The sequence below is a fragment of the Zalophus californianus genome, chromosome 1 (assembly GCF_009762305.2).
Source record: "Zalophus californianus isolate mZalCal1 chromosome 1, mZalCal1.pri.v2, whole genome shotgun sequence".
NCBI classification, from domain to species: domain Eukaryota; kingdom Metazoa; phylum Chordata; class Mammalia; order Carnivora; family Otariidae; genus Zalophus; species Zalophus californianus.
This window is the reverse complement of record NC_045595.1, coordinates 63,178,029-63,200,766: the sequence shown is the minus strand read 5'-3', so window position 1 is coordinate 63,200,766 and position 22,738 is coordinate 63,178,029. Positions and strand designations below refer to the sequence as shown.

The window sequence follows — 22,738 nt, the reverse complement described above, 5'->3', positions numbered from 1 at the left end:
ATTCACCATGACCAAGTGGGATTTATCCCTGGGCTGCAAGGTTGGTTCAACATCCGCAAATCAATCAACGTGATACAATACATTAACAAGAGAAAGAACAAGAATCATATGATCCTCTCAACAGATGCAGAAGAAGCATTTGACAAAGTACAGCATCCATTCTTGATCAAAACTCTTCAGAGTATAGGGATAGAGGGTACATACCTCAATATCATAAAAGCCATCTATGAAAAACCTACAGCCAATATCATTCTCAATGGGGAAAAGCTCTCAGCTTTTCCCCTAAGGTCAGGAATGCGGCAGGGATGCCCACTCTCACCACTGCTATTCGACATAGTATTAGAAGTCCTAGCCACAGCCATCAGACAACAAAAAGAAATCAAAGTCATCCAAATCGGCAAAGAGGAAGCCAAACTCTCACTCTTTGCAGATGATATGATACTGTATGTGGAAAACCCAAAAGACTCCACCCCAAAATTGCTAGACCTCATACAGGAATTCAGTAAAGTAGCAGGATGTAAAATCAATGCACAGAAATCAGTGGCGTTCCTATACACCAACAACAAGACAGAAGAGAGACAAATCAAGGAGTCGATCCTATATACAATTGCCCCCAAAACCATAAGATACCTAGGAATAAATTTAACCAAAGAGGCAAAGGATCTGTACTCAGAAAACTATAAAATACTCATGAAAGAAATTGAAGAAGACACAAAGAAATGGAAAAACGTTCCATGCTCATGGATTGGAAGAACAAACATTGTGAAGATGTCAATGCTACCTAGAGCAATCTACACATTCAATGCAATCCCCATCAAAATGCCATCCACTTTGATTTTCAAAGAACTGGAACAAATAACCCTAAAATTTGTATGGAACCAGAAGAGACCCCGAATAGCCAGAGGAATGTTGAAAAAGAAACGCAAAGCTGGTGGCATCACAATTCTGGACTTCCAGCTCTATTACAAAGCTGTCGTCATCAAGACAGTATGGTACTGGCACAAAAACAGACACCTAGATCAATGGAACAGAATAGAGAGCCCAGAAACGGACCCTCAACTCTATGGTCAACTCATCTTCGACAAAGCAGGAAAGAAAGCCCAATGGAAAAAAGACACTCTCTTCAACAAATGGTGTTGGGAAAATTGGACAGCCACATGCAGAAGAATGAAACTGGACCATTTCCTTACACCACACACAAAAATAGACTCCAAATGGTTGAAAGACCTAAACGTGAGACAGGAGTCCATCAGAATCCTAAAGGAGAACACAGGCAGCAACCTCTTCGACCTCAGCCGCAGCAACTTCTTCCTAGAAACATCGTCAAAGGCAAGGGAAGCAAGGACAAATATGAACTATTGGGATTTCATCAAGATAAAAAGCTTTTGCACAGCAAATAAACAGTCCACAAAACCTAAAGACAACCGACAGAATGGGAGGAAATATTTGCAAATGATATATCAGACAAAGGGCTAGTATCCAAAATCTATAAAGAACTTATCAAACTCAACACCCAAAGAACAAATAATCCAATCAAGAAATGGGCAGAAGACATGAACAGACATTTTTCCAAAGAAGACATCCAAATGGCCAACAGACACATGAAAAAGTGCTCAACATCGCTCGGCATCAGGGAAATCCAAATCAAAACCTCAATGAGATACCACCTCACACCCATCAGAATGGCTAAAATTAACAAGTCAGGAAACAACAGATGTTGGCAGGGATGCGGAGAAAGGGGAACCCTCCTACACTGTTGGTGGGAATGCAAGCTGGTGTAGCCACTCTGGGAAACAGTATGGAGGTTCCTCAAACAGTTGAAAATAGAGCTACCATACGATCCAGCAATTGCACTACTGGGTATTTACCACAAAGATACAAATGTAGGGATCCGAAGGGGTACGTGCACCCCAATGTTTATAGCAGCAATGTCCACAATACCCAAACTGTGGAAAGAGCCAAGATGTCCATCGACAGATGAATGGATAAAGAAGAGGTGGTATGTATACACAATGGACTATTATGCAGCCATCAAAAGGAATGAGATCTTGCCACTTGCAACGATGTGGATGGAACTGGAGGGTGTTATGCTGAGTGAAATAAGTCAATCAGAGAAAGACATGTATCATATGACCTCACTGATATGAGGAATTCTTAATCTCAGGAAACAAACTGAGTGTTGCTGAGTGGTGGGGGGTGGGAGGGATGGGGTGGCTGGGTGATAGACATTGGGGAGGGTATGTGCTATGGTGAGTGCCTTGAATTGTATAAGACTGATGAATCACAGATCTGTACTTCTGAAACAAATAATGCAATATATGTTAAGAAAAAAAAAGAAGATAGCAGGAGAGGAAGAATGAAGGGAGTAAGTCCGAGGGGGAGATGAACCATGAGAGACGATGGACTCTGAAAAACAAACTGAGGGTTCTGGGGGGGGGATGGGTTAGCCTGGTGATGGGTATTAAGGAGGGCACGTTCCTCGTGGAGCACTGGGTGTTATGCACAAACAATGAATCATGGAGCACTACATCAAAAACTAATGATGTAATGTATGGTGATTAACATAAAAATAAAAAATTATTTTTAGAAAATTATTTAAAACTTCAATATTACCTATTTTATTCTCTTAAGTAAGACAAAGCCATTAAGATAATAATTATGAAGCCATATGATTTTCTCAGTGGGTCTTAGGAGGAAATAAGTCAATGTGAAACAAGCATCTTTTTTTACGTTGTCTCTACTCCATTGACTTGGTCCACATGACCTCACCCACCCAAGACAATACACCAATTTCGCAGTTCTAAACGAGAAGTCCTCTAACAAGGATGAAGGATGACACAAAGACAAAAAAACCAGAACGGATGCAAAGAGAAGGAGTTTCAGCAAATTACCCTTTCCCACCCAGGGAAGGAAAGAAACAGGAGTGCCCTCCTCTGTGTGCTATTTTGGTCACATATGATTAATAGCCTGTCACACTGTCAGGAGAACTCAGACTCCATCAAATCGACACACATGGCAGCTCTAGGCACCAAAACAGGGCATATTTCTGTGCAAAATGTGCCGGGGGATGCACTGTATGTGTATATATATAGAACACATACCTGCCACTTGCATCCCTTGATCCTGAAATACTGCTGAAATTTCTCTCCACACACACTCCCAAACTGTGTGTATATGTGTGTTTTCCCATTACATTCAGCAAGCAGCTGTGAAAGCTATTATACTGCCTATATAGCAACAGAAAAAGATCTGGTAAGTGTTTAATGAGGGGGAGGGGTGATAAAAGGGATAGGGCAGTTAAACTGGGTAACGTGGGAAATAATAAGGTAACGGATGTTGTTGCCTTGGAAACCAGGTCATAGTCTATAATCTAATACTGCTCTATCACATTCAATATTCTGAGAAATGGGCAAATCCGATTTGATTCACTCATGAATATTATCTTTATAGTGATATTAACAGCCTAGTCAAGGTACTTGATTTCCCCACCCATTAGTGAAGCAATACATAAATGAGATAGGAAGTATGACCTCTAGAACAAAAGAATGCAAAACCTTTTGTGAACCCTAAAAGGACTCTCTATAATTTATTTTTGTTCCTTATTAATTTGGCTGTCATATTTTTCTTTACTTTCCATAAATATCCTATCTTACAAGCCTGCTCTTTAATAAACTATGCATGCATTAACATACAAGAAATTGATACTTTTCTGTAAAATTTAGCCTCAAAAGCAAATGAGCCCCAACTTCCTATATCAAAAATCTCTTCCAGGAGGAGTAGGAGACCTGGATTTCGTCTGGTCTCAGGAATTCAGCTGAATAGGGATCAAACCATTCTGAACACCTACGAACTCAACAGAAGATCGAAGAGGAGAGTAGCAACAACTCTCTGAACAGAGAAGCGACCACTTACTGGAAGGTAGGACGTGCGGAGAAGTGAATCCGAGGCGATATTCGGGAGGATAGATGGCGGGGGAGGGGGCCTCCGTCAGCCGCTTCTGGCAAGTGATAGAGCCGCGGAGCACAAAATCGGAACTTTTAGAAGTCGGCTCCGCGGAGGGACATCGCTCCAGTGGCTAAGCGGGAGGTGGAACCCTCACGGGACAGTGTGGTCTCAGGACCCTCGGGGTCACAGAAAGACCAGGGGTGCCTGAGTGCGGCAGAACTCCCAGGTATTGGAACGGGGAAGCCGGCTGCAGGGACGGAGCCGAGGTGCGGGCTCTCAGCTCGGGGTTGCCATAAACTGTGATCTGCGGCTCAGTCGGGCCACTGCTCCTCCAGCAGGGACCCAATAAGCGGCAGATCCGGGGAGACTCCCCTTCCTCCCCCCGGGAGGAGTGGCACGGGAGCGCACCGCGGGGATCTGCTGGGTTTGGAGACTCCACATGGGGTCGGATGCTAGAGATAGAAACGCTTGGTCACAGGCCAGGTGAGCACGGAGTGCGGCCGGAGACCGGGGACACGGGAGTGACTGGCTGCTTTTCTCTGGGAGCACACTGAGGAGCGGAGCCCCGAGTTCTTGCCTCCTCTGCGGCGGAGATTGGGAGGCCTCCATTTTCACTGTCGTCCTCCAAAGCCGTACAGAAAGCTTGCAGAGAACAAAATCTCCTGAGAGCAAACCCAAGCAGCTTGCTTAGCTGGGACCGACAAGGGCGGGGCAATTCCTCCTCCGGCAAAGACATTTCAGAACCATGGCAACAGGCCCCTCCCCCAGAAGATCAGCACGAATAGCCCGCCAAGACCAAGTTTACCGATCAAGGAGAAAGGGGGAAACTCCAGCGCTTGCGGAATACTGCACATAGAATTCATGGCTTTTTTTTACCATGATTCATTAGTTTTTCAAAGTTAATTTTTTTAACTTTTTTTTCATTTCTCTTTTTCCCTTTTTCAACCAACATCTTATCAACCCCTTTTTTTAAAAAACATTTTTTATTTTTCATTTTTAGAGTCATATTTTATCCCTTCATAGTAGTTACCCTTATTTTTGGCATATATATATATAAGTTGTTCTCTCTTTAAAATTTTGAGATACAGTTTCTTCTAACAGATCAAAATATACCCTAAATCACGAGTGTATGGCTTTGTTCTAGTCTCCCGCCTGATCACATTCTCTCCCTTTTTTTTTAAATCTTCTTTCTTTTCTCAAACAACTTCTTATCGTATCAATTCCTTATATAAAATCTTTTATAATTTTCATCTTTACAGTCATCTTCCATCCCTTCATTGTATCAACCCTTATTTTGTACATATATAAGTCTTTCTTCCTTTAAAATTTTAGGAAGCACTTTTTTCTAACAGACCAAAATATGCCCAAAATCTAGTGTGTGGCACTGATCTATGCACTAGCCTGATCATATTTGATCATATTCGGGTTTTTTTGTATTGTTCTGTTTTTGTTTCTAATCTTTTTCTTTTTCTTTCTTTCCCTTTCTTTTCCCCTGGTTTCAGGTCTTTTCTGATTTGTATAGAGTATATTTGCTGGAGACGTTGTTAACCTGTTAGCATTTTGTTCTCTCATTCATCTATTTCCTCTGGAAAAAATGACAAGACGAAAAAAATCACCTCAACAAAAAGAACAAGAGATAGTACCGTCAGCCAGGGACCTACTCAATACGGACATTAGTACAATGTTGGACCTAGAGTTCAGAATCATGACTTTAAAGATACTAGCTGGGCTTGAAAAAAGCGTGGACATTATTAGAGAAACCTTTCTGGAGAAATAAAAGAAATAAAATCTAACCAAGTCGAAATCGAAAAGGCTATTAATGAGGTGCAATAAAAAATGGGGGCACTAACTGCTAGAATAAATGAGGCAGAAGAGAGAATCAGTGATATAGAAGACGAAATGAGGGAAAATAAAGAGGCTGAGAAAAAGAGAGAGAAACAACTACAGGATCACAAGGGCAGAATTCAAGAGATAAGCGACACGATAAGACAAAACAACATTAGAATAATTGGGATCCCAGAAAAAGAAGAAAAAGAGAGTGGGGGCAGAAGGTATATTGGAGCATATAATAGCAGAGAACTTCCCTAATGTGAGGAAGGAAACAGGCATCAAAATCCAGGAGGCACAGAGAACCCCTCTCAAAATCAATAAAAATAGGTCAACACCCCGACATCTAATAGTAAATAGTAAAACTTACGAGTCTCAGAGACAAAGAGAAAATCCTGAAAGCAGCTGGGGAGAAGAGATATGTAACCTACAATGGTAGAAACATTAGATTGGCAACAGACCTATCCACAGAGACCTGGCAGGCCAGAAAGGACTGGCATGATATCTTCAGAGCACTAAACGAGAAAAATATGCAGCCAAGAATACTATATCCAGCTAGGCTGTCATGGAAAATAGAAGGAGAGATAAAAAGCTTCCAGGACAAACAAAAACTAAAGGAATTTGCAAACAAGAAACCAGCCCTCCAAGAAATATGGAAAGGGGTCCTCTAAGCAAAGAGAGAGACAAAAAGCAGCAGAGATCAGAAAGGAATACAGACAACGTACAGTAACAGTCACCTTACAGGCCATACAATGGCACTAAATTCATACCTTTCAATAGTTACCCTGAATGTAAATGGGCGAAATGCCCCAATCAAAAGACACAGGCTATCAGATTGGATGAAAAAACAAGACCCATCAATATGCTGTCTGCAAGAGACTCATATTAGACGCTAAGACACCCCCAGATTGAAAGTGAGGGGTGGAAAACCATTTACCATGCTAATGGACACCAAAAGAAAGCTGGGGTGGCAATCCTTATATCAGACAAATTAGAATTTAAACCAAAGACTGTAATAAGAGATGAGGAAGGACACTATATCCTACTTAAAGGGTCTATCCAACAAGAAGATCTAACAATTGTAAATACCTATGCCCCTAACATGGGAGCAGCCAATTATATAAAGCTATTAATAACAAAAGCAAAGAAACACATTGAGAGCAATACAATAATAGTGGGCGACTTTAACACCCCCCTCACTGAAATGGACAGATCATCTAAGCAAAAGATCAACAAGGAAATAAAGACTTTAAATGACACACTGGACCAAATGGACTTCACAGACATATTCAGAACAGTCTATCCCAAAGCAACGGAATACACATTCTTCTCTAGTGCCCATGGAACATTCCCCAGAATTGATCACATCCTAGGTCACAAATCAGGTCTCAACCGGTACCAAAAGATTGGGATTATTCCCTGCATATTTTCAGACCACAATGCTTTGAAACTAGAACTCAATCACAAGAGGAAAGTCGGAAAGAACTCAAATACATGGAGGCTAAAGAGCATCCTACTAAAGAATGAATGGGTCAACCAGGAAATTAAAGAAGAATTAAAAAAAATTCATGGAAACCAATGAAAATGAAAACACAACTGTTCAAAAGCTTTGGGATACAGCTAAGGCAGTCCTGAGAGGAAAGTATATAGCAATACAAGCCTTTCTCAAGAAACAAGAAAGGTCTCAAATACACAACCTAACCCTACACCTAAAGGAGCTGAGAAAAAAACAGCAAAGAAAGCCTAAACCCAGCAGGAGAAGAGAAATCATAAAGATCAGAGCAGAAATCAATGAACTAGAAACCAAAAGAACAGTAGAACAGATCAACGAAACTAGGAGCTGGTTCTTTGAAAGAATTCACAAGATTGATAAACCCCTGGCCAGACTTATCCAAAAGAAAAGAGAAATGACCCAAATCCACAAAATCATGAATGAAAGAGGAGAGATCACAACCAACACCAAAGACATACAAACAATTGAAGAACATATTATGAGCAACTCTATGCCAGCAAATTAGAGAACCTGGAAGAAATGGGTGCATTCCTAGAGATGTATCAACTACCAAAATTGAACCAGGAAGAAAGAGAAAACCTGAACAGACCTATAACCACTAAGGAAATTGAAGCAGTCATCAAAAATCTCCCCACAAACAAAAGCCCAGGGCCAGATGGCTTCCCAGGGGAATTCTATCAGACATTTAAAGAAGAATTAATACCTATTCTCCTGAAACTGTTCCAAAAAATAGAAATGGAAGGAAAACTTCCAAACTCATTTTATGAGGCCAGCATTACCTTGATCCCAAAACCACACAAAGACCCCATCAAAAAGGAGAACTACAGACCAATATCCTTGATGAACATGGATGCCAAAATTCTCACCAAACTACTAGCCAATAAGGTCCAACTGTATATTAAAAGGATTATTCACCATGACCAAGTGGGATTTATCCCTGGGCTGCAAGGCTGGTTCAACATCCACAAATCAATCAACGTGATACAATACATTAACAAGAGAAAGAACAAGAATCATATGATCCTCTCAACAGATGCAGAAAAAGCATTTGACAAAGTACAGCATCCATTCTTGATCAAAACTCTTCAGAGTATAGGGACAGAGGGTACATACCTCAATATCATAAAAGCCATCTATGAAAAACCTACAGCCAATATCATTCTCAATGGGGAAAAGCTCTCAGCTTTTTCCCCTAAGGTCAGGAACACGGCAGGGTTGTCCACTCTCACCACTGCTATTCAACATAGTATTAGAAGTCCTAGCCACAGCAATCAGAAAACAAAAAGAAATCAAAGGCATCCAAATCGGCAAAGAGGAAGTCAAACTCTCACTCTTTGCAGATGATATGATACTGTATGTGGAAAACCCAAAAGACTCCACCCCAAAACTGCTAGAACTCATACAGGAATTCAGTAACGTAGCAAGATATAAAATCAATACACAGAAATCAGTGGCGTTCCTATACACCAACAACAAGACAGAAGAGAGAGAAATTAAGGAGTCAATCCCATTTACAATTGCACCCAAAACCATAAGATACCTAGGAATAAATTTAACCAAAGAGGCAAAGGATCTGTACTCAGAAAACTATAAAATACTCATGAAAGAAATTGAAGAAGACACAAAGAAATGGAAAAACGTTCCATGCTCATGGATTGGAAGAACAAACATTGTGAAGATGTCAATGCTACCTAGAGCAATCTACACATTCAATGCAATCCCCATCAAAATACCATCCACTTTTTTCAAAGAACTGGAACAAATAATCCTAAAATTTGTATGGAACCAGAAGAGACCCCGAATAGCCAGAGGAATGTTAAAGAAGAAACGCAAAGCTGGTGGCATCACAACTCCGGACTTCCAGCTCTATTACAAAGCTGTCATCATCAAGACAGTATGGTACTGGCACAAAAACAGACACCTAGATCAATGGAACAGAATAGAGAGCCCAGAAATGGACCCTCAACTCTATGGTCAACTCATCTTCGACAAAGCAGGAAAGAATGTCCAATGGAAAAAAGACACTCTCTTCAACAAATGGTGTTGGGAAAATTGGACAGCCACATGCAGAAGATTGAAACTGGACCGTTTCCTTACACCACACACAAAAATAGACTCCAAATGGTTGAAAGACCTAAACGTGAGACAGGAGTCCATCAGAATCCTAAAGGAGAACACAGGCAGCAACCTCTTCGACCTCAGCCGCAGCAACTTCTTCCTAGAAACATCGCCAAAGGCAAGGGAAGCAAGGACAAATATGAACTATTGGGATTTCATCAAGATAAAAAGCTTTTGCACAGCAAATAAACAGTCCACAAAACCTAAAGACAACCGACAGAATGGGAGGAAATATTTGCAAATGATATATCAGATAAAGGGCTAGTATCCAAAATCTATAAAGAACTTATCAAACTCAACACCCAAAGAACAAATAATCCAATCAAGAAATGGGCAGAAGACATGAACAGACATTTTTCCAAAGAAGACATCCAAATGGCCAACAGACACATGAAAAAGTGCTCAACATCGCTCGGCATCAGGGAAATCCAAATCAAAACCTCAATGAGATACCACCTCACACCCATCAGAATGGCTAAAATTAACAAGTCAGGAAACAACAGATGTTGGCAGGGATGCGGAGAAAGGGGAACCCTCCTACACTGTTGGTGGGAATGCAAGCTGGTGTAGCCACTCTGGGAAACAGTATGGAGGTTCCTCAAACAGTTGAAAATAGAGCTACCATACGATCCAGCAATTGCACTCCTGGGTATTTACCACAAAGATACAAATGTAGGGATCCGAAGGGGTACGTGCACCCCAATGTTTATAGCAGCAATGTCCACAATACCCAAACTGTGGAAAGAGCCAAGATGTCCATCGACAGATGAATGGATAAAGAAGAGGTGGTATGTATACACAATGGACAATTATGCAGCCATCAAAAGGAATGAGATCTTGCCACTTGCAACGACGTGGATGGAACTGGAGGGTGTTATACTGAGTGAAATAAGTCAATCAGAGAAAGACATGTATCATATGACCTCACTGATATGAGGAATTCTTAATCTCAGGAAACAAACTGAGTGTTGCTGAGTGGTGGGGGGTGGGAGGGATGGGGTGGCTGGGTGATAGACATTGGGGAGGGTATGTGCTATGGTAAGCACTGTGAATTGTGCAAGACTGTTGAATCACGGATCTGTACTTCTGAAACAAATAATGCAAGATATGTTAAGAAAAAAGAAAAAGAAGAAGATAGCATGAGGGGAAGAATGAAGGGAAGTAAGTCGGAGGGGCAGACGAACCATGAGAGACAATGGACTCTGAAAAACAAACTAAGGGTTCTAGAGGGGAGGGGCGGAGGGGGATGGGTTAGCCTGGTGATGGGTATTAAGGAGGGCACGTTCCGCGTGGAGCACTGGGTGTTATGCACAAACAATGAATCATGGAACACTATATCAAGAACTAATGATGTAATGTATGGTGATTAACATAACAATAAAAAAAATTTTTTTTTAAATCTCTTCCAACAGTCATTCCCGGAAGTTTCTGGGCTGACTGATTCTCCAGAGCAAATTTAGCATATGGGAATTAAGGTGACTTTAAAACACATATCACAATACTGAAACAGAAATAAAAACAAAAATTCAGGACTCAGAAACATAAATCTAAATGAAAGATCAGCATGGGAGAGAGAGCAGTGCAGTCCATATTTGTAGCCCTTAATGTCCTAGCTGTGCTAGTTAAACCAACAATTTGACTGAGCTCCCTGGGTGTCAAAGCAAAAGAGAAAGTATGAAGACAAATAACTAAATGAATACAATATAGCATCCTTCAAAATAAGTCAAGCTTTTCCTAAAACTCAGTATTGAAAGAAAGTTCTCACTTGGAGGTCCATATATGGACCACTGAGAGATAGTGTACATAGTAACCCAATTGCAAATGCAGTGATGGATTTCATTAGGACCTCTCATGACATGAAACCAAAGTGCAGTCCTCTCAAAGCAGTCTGGAGTGGTAGGGAGAGAGAGAGAGGTAATGAAGGGGTAGAGGAGGGAATAATATAGAGGATCTACAGAGCATGTAGATTTGTCTTGCTTGATCCAAGAATTATAAAATTTTCAAGAACTCCCACACACCTGTTTCCATATAGTCCTTATTTCAACCAATCTTTAGGTAAGAATTGGAAATCAGACTTTTTGAAACCAGTATTACACTATATGTTAACTAACTAGAATTTAAATAAAAATTTGGGAAAAAAAGGAAAGCCTACTTTTTCTTTTTCTTTCTTTTTTTTTTTAATTCTCTGATCTAGAATGCAGGTCTACTCTGGGTATTACTAGTAGTAGTAGTAGTAGTAGTAGTAGTAGTAGTAGTAGTAGTAGTACTATTATTATTCCAGATTGACAACCTTTTATGAAAAGGGTGGAGTGAGTTTGATACTCTCCAACCAATTCCCACATGAAGGTATTACTGCAAAGGCATTACTACAATAGAACAAACTCTGAAGAAGGTTCTTAAAAGTTAACAGTGCAACGGTATCGTCTTGAAGACCTTGGTCCCAGTCATACTCTGTCAAAGACGGAGACCAGTCATGCTCACCAGATCTTCATGGGCTTCTCTCCATTTCCCAATCTCCTTTGCAGTCAGGTTAGGCTATCTGGCTAAGTTCTAACCAAAGGAATGGGGGCAAAAAATGATATAAGCCACTAAAAAAATCCAAAGTAACCCTCCAACATACTTTCTTCCCTTGCTATGGCAACCTTAGAGGCCATATGTTCCATATGGCATGGTTACATCTAGCTGTGACATGAGCAAAAAATAAACTTTAATCTTCCTAAGCCACTGAGATTTCAGGGTTTACCTAGTATGGGAGTGAATATTGATTGCCTGGACAACGAATACACAGGCCAACAAACTGCCTCCACCACACTATTTGTCATTTTTTTAATTAAGTTTTATTAATTTGATTATAGATGTTATATATTTTTGCTTAACTATTCTTGCTAAAAATTTAGACTTAAAATTGCACAAGTTTTAACTACTGCACTATCTTTGAACATAATTCTGTCTCTTTCTCTCCACCTACCTAGGCTTTCTTAACAGAGACATAAAAATACAGTTAGAAAGAAAGATATAAATGGGGGGTGACAGATATAAATAGTGGGACAGCCAGATACAACACTTAGATGGGCTTGGGTAAGTTTCAGATGGGTGTGGCTTTCATATTTACTTCAACCAGTGATTGAATAAAGGCTACCCCTGTTAATTTATAAATGTTGGCTGTGAGTACTGAGAGGTAGACTGAGATTAGCAGTTAGTGGGAGAGAAGTGTTTTAACTCAAATAGTCCTATTCGAGAGCCTGCATCTGAATTACCACTCTGTCTACTGCCCTAATTGATTATCTTTCATTCACTCAGTCACCTTTTCCAAAACCAAATTTTGCTTCACTTATAAGATTAGTGATAAGTCATTGTTGTTTTGTTTCCTGACAACTTGTGTTTCATTTTTTATAGCTGCCTGTTTTCTTTAAGGACATTTATCTATTTATTGATTTGTAAGAGCTCTTCAAAAATTAAATTTAAAATACCTTAAATAAAAGATATTAACCTTGCACCTGTCATTTTGTTCACAAATATTTACCCAGTTTTCATTTTTCTTTTAACTTAAGGTGACTTTATTTCCTTTTAAATTTTCTTTTATGATTTCCACCATGGTTGTAAAGTTCTTGTTTACTCCAAACTAACATAAATAAGTGATTATATTTTCCATGTATGCTAATAGTTTCATTTTTTTTCACCTTGACATCCTTTGTCTGCTTAAGAGTTATGCATACAAAAGACTTTGCATCCTCCTTAAATTTGTTTCCCTGAGTGTTTTATTTTTCACAGTCAGTTTTCCCAATAATATTTACAAATTTCTATGCTTTATCCTGTTGATTTAAAGCACTTTACTATACGTTAGATCAGTTGTGGTATAATGGGGAGAGCAGACAATCTTAACTTGTAATGAGAATGGCTCTAATGTCTGCATTTTAAGCATGATGCACATGTTTCGGTCACATATGTTTTCATTACATACAAGAACTATTCTTCAAGTCCTATTTTACTATAACTTTACATCAGGAATAGTCATTCTTTTTTCTGTTACTAACATAATGGATTATCATAATATATATATTTTTATCAATGAGCCATCATTAAACTCCTGGAATAAAACTTACTTACTCATAGCACATAATTTCTTTAATATACTTGGTTTCATGCAGCCATCATACATTTAGAATTTTGCATTTCTATTTCTAAGAAAGATTTCTCTGCAGTTCTGTACAGTTATGCTAACAATAAGTAAAAGAAAGGAGAAACTTGCCTTTTTGTGCTTAAATATTTCAAGTGGCACAAGAATTTTGTGTTCTAAAATTGTTTGAAAGAACTCATTCCTCAAACCATATGGGTCTGACATTTTTCCAGTGGTTATTTTTAGATGTTTCTCATAATTTCTTTCAGGTTCTATTCAGTTTTTCCATATTTCTCCTATAAATAGTTGTTTTTTATATTGTCCCGTAAAATTATTCTTTCATCCATGTATTTATCTGTATTGGCATGCATTGATAAAGAATTCTACTTTTTCTGCTATGTGTATATAAGCATATATAAATGACTATTTAATTACACTCCCTTGATCATTTCTAAAAAAGTGTATAGCTATTTCTTTTTATTTCCCTGATCACCTTTATGAGAGTTTTGTCTCTTTTATTGGCCTTGATTCAAAGAAAGAAAGAAAGAAAAAGAAAGAAAGAAAGAAAGAAAGAAAGAAAGAAAGAAAGAAAGAAAGAAAGAAGAACAAAGTCTCTAGTGTTTATCATTTATATTATTTTTATACATATTAATTTCTATTCATATTTTCATTTGCTTCTTCCTTGGAGAGGACACAATTCCAAATATAACCATAAATAAAGTCCCACAATCTTATTATTGATTTCTCTACATTCTGTTATTGATTCAATATTTAAAGTATTGCTTCCTGCTATTTCCTTGAGTTTTTAACTTCTCTTTTTTAATTTATATATTTTTATAATCCGTTACCTAAAATTTTATGATTATTATATTTTTATTTGTATTTTACCATTAGCAATTTAAACTATTCCCTTTTTTACATTTAATATTTTCATGTAATTTTACTTCTCCTGATATTAACCTGATTCCTTCTGTTTAAAATTACATATATCTTCATCCCCTCATTTTTAAGCTTTTGTTTTGTTTTAATTGAATTATAGTTGTCATGCAATTTCATATTAGTTTTAGGTATATGACATAGTGATTTGACAATTCTATACATCACACAATTATCACCATGAAAAGTGTAGTTACAATCTGTCATCATACAAAATTATTACAATATTATTGACTATATTTCCTATGCTGTACTTTCCATATCTGTGACTTAATTTATTTTAGAACTGGAAGTTTGTAGCTCTTAATCCCCTTCACCTATTTTGCCAATCTCCCCACCAGTTTGTTTTCTGTATTTATGAATTTGTTTCTGTTTTGTTTGCTTGTTTGTTTGTTTGCTTTTTAGATTCCAAATATAAGTGAAATCATATGGTATTTGTCTTTCTCTCACTTATTTCACTTAGCATAATATCCCCTGGATCCATCTATATTGTAGCAAATGGCAAGATTTCATTCTTTTTTTATATCTGAGCAATATTCCATTATATATATATGCCACATCTTTATCCATTTGTTTATTGATGGACACTTTGCTTGCTTCCATGTCTTGGCTATTGTAAATAATGCTGCAATAAACATAGAGGTGCATGTATCTCTTCAAATTAGTGTTTCCATTTTCTTTGAGTATAATTCCAGTAGTGGAATTACTGGATCATATGGTAGTTTTTTTTTAATTTTTTGAGGAACCTCCATACTGTCTTCCATAGGGGCTGCACCAATTTACAAGTGCACACGGGTTCCCTTTTCTCCACATCCTCTCTAATACTTGTTGTTTCTTGTCTTTTTTACGTTAATCATTCTGACAGGTTTGTAAGCTTCATTCTTTCATTTTGTTGAGGGGTGCCTACTGGTAAACTCATGCAGTTGGATTTCATGTTATTCTAGTGTCTTTCACATTTACATAACAGATTTAATGTTCCTAACTATCTTTTTCCTTCCTTATCCTGCAAGACAATTTTAAAATGTGGGAAATGCCAATTAAATTCAGAATGGGAGTGAACACGCATGTATGTGTGCAGTTGTGCATTTGTGTGTGTGTGCAAGCATGTGACATGTGTGCATCTGAAGCTGAAGAGACCAAAAGTTGACCACAACAGACCAAGAAAAAAAAGTCCAGGAAAAAAAAATGGAACTGGATCTCAAGAGTTGCAGTGCCACATAGCAGCCCCATAGCCAGAACCCATAAAATATGGTGCACTATTATATTTTCTCTGAAGGCAGAGGCATCTAGGTAGCATGGGGATACGAGATCAAAAGATTCAAGAGGACAGGTGAAAGCTAATTTAAATAAAAGGATGAAATCAAGACTTAATTAATGACAGGGTAACACTTCCAGGAACTGCAGAATGTTGTTTTATATCCTTATCCATATCAGTCTCTATAGTAATATTTGAGCAAACAATTACAGCTTGCCTGAGTCTTTGAATAATCAAATTTATAGCAGTGCTGTGATATTTCTATCAACTCCTTTCAGGATCTCAGAATACTTCCTTCATGTTTAAAGGCTCATGCTGGCTACCTCTCTGGACTTCCTAAGCCCCACATAACCCTCCCCTCCAAATGACCCCTCTCACCTATTCCAAGTGAGCTAGCTAATTCATCAGAGGTGGGGACCAAAGAGGGTCCTGGCCCATTGCCTGCTCCTGGTGACCGGGCTGGATCAATCTTCTGTTTTTAGCAAGAGTAGCAAAGATCATGCCCTGCCAAAGAGAAGAGGCAAAATCTGAGCTCTCTGAAATGTGTTACTGAAACATGCTGTTTGGGAATTCACTATTCCATGGAGGAATTCTCTTCCCTTCCTGAGAGGAGTCCAGTTATCCATAACAGTAAAGAGACTAGCAGCTAGAACACACTTGCTCTCCACTCATTTATTCAAAATTAGATACAAAAGAACTATATGATTTTTTTCTCCAGCAAAGTATAAAAATATGTCTCATTTAAAGGACAACATTTTAATAACGGCCCTGGGATATTCACACAGGTTTTTGAAAGTGAGTTTAATTCACTGCCCTCATTAGGAAGCATTTGCATTTCTTGGGCATCCTCTCCTCTGCCTTTAATGGTCTGCAAGTTGGGCTCACCTGTTCAATCAACCTAGAGTCATGGGTATCAGGAAGAAAAAATGCTTAAATACATTTCAGATGGAAATGGGCATCTAGGGAGAGAGCATCACAAGTAAAGAGCCATCCTCACACACCTGTGGCCTCCTGAGGGTTATTGCTCCCATGCAGTCCACTGTGACCTTGTCGACAGGTGACCTGACAGTCTACAAGAGGACACACATTGGCACTGGTCCATCTCGCCTGCTTCATGCTCTTGGCAGCTGGAGGGTGTTATCATCCTACTATGGCCTAGTTCCTAAACGTCCCCTAAATACTCTATCAAGAACCATTTTACATACCAGTCTCTTTTGTCTTAATTGTTTTATTATGTACACAATGTAGTCAATATGAAAACTAAGAAATATGATAAACAAAGACTGAATGAGGCACAGGTGTTCCATGCAGGTCTCATCAAAGCACAATAAAACCAACCCACTAAAGAGGTTTAGATGCATTGCTTTCTCCCTCAGCAGATTTTTATGGCTCCCTGACACCCATATTCACAAAATAGAAAGGAATGGGAAGTCACATGTGTGTTCCCTAATCCTACCTGGCTAACAGGCCCTGGAGGAAGAAGGGGTTGTGTTTTTTCCAGGACAGTAGCCGAAGACACTCTCCTTTGTCCTTTTCCCAGTGAGGTTGTGAGCAGCAACGCCATATATCAAAAGTGCAGACAATGACATTGCCAAATGTTTCACACAAAACTTGATTTGCTCCCTGTGTTTGTGTTCTCATCCCTCTTCTGAAGTTACACAGAGCCCACTCAGAGCTAGACAAAGCCCTTCTTGCTTCCTTGAGCCTCAGGCCCTGGACAATCCTGACATGTAGTTTTCTCTCAGCTTTGAGACATGGGGGTCAGTTTGAGGGGCACCTGGGCTCATTCGGTTAAGAGTCTGACTCAGTTCATGATCTAAGGGTCCTAGGATGAAGCCCCGTGTCGGTCTCCCCACTCAGCAGGGAGTCTGCTTCTCCCTCTGTTCCTCCCCCTGCTCATGGGTACTCTCTCTCAAATAAATAAATACATCTTAAACAACAACAACAGACATCGCATGATAAAGCTGGGCCTACACAGGAAATGCACATGGCCATTTCCCTCATCCATTCTGCTACCCATGGCTATTTAGAGTGTCAGGCCAATGAGGCCATTGGCACCCCCATTCCCACCTCCGAGGAGTGTCAAGAGAGATTGCTGGTACAGGTCTCTAGGACTTATAAGAAATTTCATAGGGTATTTAACATAAAAACTCCAGGGGAACATTTGCACATCAGTTAGAGGACTCAAATATTTCAAGCTCAATGTCCGTACACCAGGATGCTACCAAAGCACTGACCTACAATGAATCCATCAATCTCTCCACAGAGCCTATTTCTCCATCTTGCCTTAAGGGACCAAGATAGAACAACATAGGTAGGTCAGGTAAAAGTGAACTAGAATTCAAGTAACTAAAATAGGTAATGAAAAGTTTTACCTCCTCTCTAGTCTTGGACGATGGGACATTTCCTTCACACAGAGACCAAGATAGTGAGAATTTATGATTCCCCATCTTCAAAGTCCATCACTCAAAATTACCTCTGAAAGGGAACCTCCATGAATGAAATCTTGAGTCACGACAGTCAATAATAGTCCTTGTTTCAGGCATGAATGAGATCACTATATAAATTTTGCTACTTATAAAAAAAAAGCAGAGCAAAAACTTGGTAGACTCTTCTTTATTGTTACTATGATCAGTAGCAGTATCAGCAATGAGTGAGCTTTGAAAGTAACATTAATGTAGGAAAATATAAATAGCCAGAGTCATTTTCAACCAAGGAACAATCAAGCAGCAATCTCCTGACATTGTACAACCCCAGGATTCCCAGATTTGCCAAAGAGAAAACTGATTATTTGCCTTTGGGAGACATTCTTTCCGTTTGAGAAGGAGCCATAGGATAATCATTACACAGCTCTTCGGAGCCTCGAACAGGCTCTCTCTATAGCTTAGTTGTGTCTTGTATACACAGCTCCTCTGTGAAGGTTAACAAGAAGGTATAAAATGGTACTATGCACAGCCCTATGCACCTCAGTATTTGGGAAATCAAAGTACTCAATGGTAGAAGAGGCACAGAAAGAAAATGAGAGGCATTTGCAACGGTGTGGATTCAAACTCTGACATTGACACTCTGCTCTTACCAGCAATTTTTTTAGATCAAATTTGAATCAAAGAAAATAGTGCACTTAAAGTTCATTTAATGATACTGAGTGATCAGTATTTCTAGAATGACCCAACAAAATGCTCTGTCCTCTGTGCAAACTGCAGTGTTGCTTGCCATTTCCCCAGGCTGTCTTAGAAAAAGAAGTCAGAAACTACAGGTTGAGTTTCCTTGGAAGGGAAGTTGCATCATGATCCTTAATCACACACACACACACACACACACATGCACACATGTGCACACACAACTATTAGAGAAACCTATAAAGAGAACTTTAGATATATAGTGAAAAGGGAAAATATGCCACTTAGAAATGTGTTTGCCACTATTTCAACAATCAGGATGGGGTACCAAGGTCCAGATAAAAAGAGGTCTTGTACTAAGGGATACAGACTTAAAGCCCTTAGAAATCCAGAACACAAACTAGAAAGAAATTAATAAAGTTGGTTAAAAACTCATTCACCAGGATGGCTAAAATGAAAAAAAAAAAAAGAAAGAAAGAACTATCACCAAATGAAGGTAATGTTGTGGGAAAACTGGAATTCTCATAGCATATGCAGCTGGTGGGTGTGTAAATTGGTACTACAACCACTTTGGAAAACTGCTTCACAATATCTGTAAAGCTACACACATGTCTATTCTATGACCCAGCAATCCCACTCTTAGGAAAGTATACAAAAGAAATATATAAACATGTTCACTAAAAGACATGTGCTAGAATATTTTTAACAGCATCATTCACAACAGCCCCAAACTGGAAACACTCCAAAGTCCACCAAACAGAGGTTAATAAATTGTGATATAGTCATAAATGGAGTACCATGCTGTACCCATACAAAATAAACAACCACATAACAGCAACAAGGATGGAACTCACTTATGTACTGTTGAGTAAAAGATGAAACAAAAATTATATACCATGTGATTCCATTTATACAAAGTTCACAATCAAATATAGCTAATCTATGCTGTTGGAAGTTAAAATCGTGGCTAATTTTGGAGAGGACCAGGAGTAGGCAGAGTCACAAGACAGGCTTTTGGAGAGGTTGAATTTCTTAAACCGAGTATTACATGGATGTGCTCAGTTGGTGAAAATTCATGACATTAGACACTTAAAACTTGAGAACTGTTTTGTATATATGCAACACTTCAATAAGATGCTGATTTTTAAAATTTATTATTAGAGATGGTAATGGATACAGAACAAACAGAAGAAGAAAAAAATTTCCAGATGTAAAGAAAGAATTGAATTTGCAGGTGAAAAGGACAATGACTTTCCCTCCCCTCAAAACAAATAAATAAATAACAATGAAACCATAATCATATCCAAAATCATTGAAATTCAAAGTTACAGAACCCTCCTGGGGAGTTCAGCTTCTCCTAACGGGGGCCTCTGTAATTCAGAACAACCCTTCCGTGGAAGGCAACTAGTGGAAAAGCTGAACGTAATGCTTTTCAAAAATATTCTGGAAGGCACTGAAAAGCAGACTTTTCAGCAAGCGGTAAGAATTACTATCACAAGATTTGAGGAAAGTAAAAAATACATGGAAGTGAGCCCTCCATGAGAAGCCACTTTTCTTCTAAGAATTTTGTGAATCCAGAGAAGGCAGTGGATAGTCAACATTCTATTTCTTGATCTGGGTAAGGGACACATAAGCACTCCTTTTGTGTGTTGTGGATTTTTCTATATGTGAGTTGTAGTTCAAAACACAATAGCTAAAAGGGAAATATCAAACCAGCATTGCAGAAGGAAAACAAACAAACAAACAGACCAAAAAAAAAAACAAAAAACAAGAGTTGATCTCAGATTTATCCAAAGTAATACTATCAAAGCCAGAAAACAGTAGACAAGTAGTTCAAATGTTCTGAGAGAAAAGTACTCCACAAGTATACCTTCAAGTAGAAAGTATAAAAGCAATAAACAGACATTCTCTAGTATGCAGTAACTTAGAAAAGACCGCACTTGTGAGCCTCTTTTATAAAAATTATTGTAAAGAAATCTATCAATATACACAAAAGGAAAGAAGAGTAAAACAAGGACTGGTAGTTGGCACTGAATTCATTTAAATATAAAATTTAGTCTAAGCGACTTGAGAATTAAAAGATCACTGGCTCCTTTAATTTCACTGTGAATTTATCTCTACTAAATTAAAGAAGGATTATGTTTAATACTGTCAGTAAAAATAGCATGTGTTTTATGAACCTTATCTTTTACCTCTCCTCTCTCTCAATATCTCTGTATCTAAATCTCCTTCTATCTATCTATCTATCCATATATATCAATAAAAGGATATCTGGAATTATGTTTACCAAGTTTTAAAAACAGTTGTTCCTAGGTAATGGGGTTTCGGGTCATTATTTTTTCCTTTTGACGTGCCCCATTTTACTTCATTTTTATTTTACAAAATGAACATTTATGTTTATGACAAGATAATAGTCATTATTCTTTCAAAAAATAAAGTGGGAACAATATAAACAAAAATAAAGTCTACACACACAAGTCAGGTACAAAAGTATGTTTCCCCTAGCAACATTGAAGGAGATATTTAAACATAGCATTCGATGAACACATAATTTAGCAATCAACAAAATAACTGACAGCATGTAAATTATTCATATTTTAATTTTTCAACTGTTTACTCTTTTAAATTTTTATTTCTCCCTTTATAGCACACACATTTATTCAGGAGTCTAAAGTAAGAAAAGAAGAAAATTTTGTATCAAGCTGGTTTTAAATTACACATTGAAAATTTCGGTTCAGCAGAAGAAAGAAGCTTCATAGAAAAAAGTCAAACCTATCTTAAATACTTGCAGTACTATTTGCTTTATTAAATTCAACTCCTATAAAACCACCCTACAGTTATTTCTGCCCCCATATTTCCACTCCTAGCACACACAGTCTTCTGAAGCAGGCCAAAGCTTCTGGCTCTTTTGTTCTTTCCTGTGTTGCGGCATGACATCCAGTCAGGGGTGGCTATGACTCCACCTCCGAAAAATCAGACAGTCTCTAATCCACACATTCCCATTGTCTCCAAAGTCAAATCTGTATACTCTTGCATCCAGACTGGGGGCCTTACCTGGACTCTCACCATATTCATTCTCTAGTTCACTTACAGAACCTACCATGAGCAGGCACTGAGCTGGCCACATGAATGAGTCTCCTGCCATCAGCTGGGCTACACGCCCACAAGGAGAAGGACAAGCAACAGATGTCTATGACACAGTGTGATAGAAGAGAGGAAAGCAACCGCCCTCACAGTGGGTATTGTCCCGGCTGGGGAAGCCAGATTGGTGGGGCTCCCCCAAGAGGTGACAGGTGAAATAAACCTGAAACATGACTGCCAAGTGCAGAAAGGGGTACTCCAGGAAGAGAGAGTTTGACATGTTTGGGGAAATGTCTAACTGTCCATTTACCCTGATGTGTTCATGAAGAAAAATGGAGAGAGGAGGCAGGGGTTGTGGTGGTGGCCCATAGACCAGAGCAAGGCCTGGGCCAGTCTGCGGAGGCCTGATGGGACTCCACCTGGATAGCATGGCCAGATAACATTTCCAAAAATGTAACTCTGATTTCTCTCATTCCCTTGCTTAAAATCTGTCCGCTCCTCAATTAAGTATAAGCACCTTTAGAATAAATGACAATTGTCTTCTCATTTTGCAACAGATTGGTTGCTACTACTCCACAGCCTAAGCATATTATTCATGATGATAACGAAGGGAAGGTAAGAGAAAATATTAAGAAAAAATGTGAATTACCATTGTGGCTCCTTCGTATGCCATGTTAAACTCAAAGTCCTAGACTTAAACTTTCTCTCAGGGGAGGATGGGCCCTCATCATGTCTGAGTGCGTATGACAATTAATGAAAGAAAACGGAATAAGAGAAAAAAAACCTGAAATATGGACCGTTTTTCAAGACATAACAAAACATAACTT

The 22,738-nt window shown here is 38.7% G+C and overlaps 1 long non-coding RNA gene across 1 annotated transcript in view; it reads right to left on the bottom strand.

The window, feature by feature from the left end:
• The window catches only part of LOC113918696, a 34,626-nt gene extending 12,649 nt beyond the window's left edge, over positions 1-21,977 (bottom strand). Inside the window, exons 1-3 of the long non-coding RNA XR_003518658.2 lie at positions 21,931-21,977; positions 16,090-16,215; positions 11,885-11,953 (exon numbers count right to left, since the gene is read on the bottom strand). This is a non-coding gene — a long non-coding RNA (uncharacterized LOC113918696). The remainder of the gene's footprint in view (positions 1-11,884; positions 11,954-16,089; positions 16,216-21,930) is intronic.
• Between the last annotated feature and the right edge of the window lie 761 nt (positions 21,978-22,738).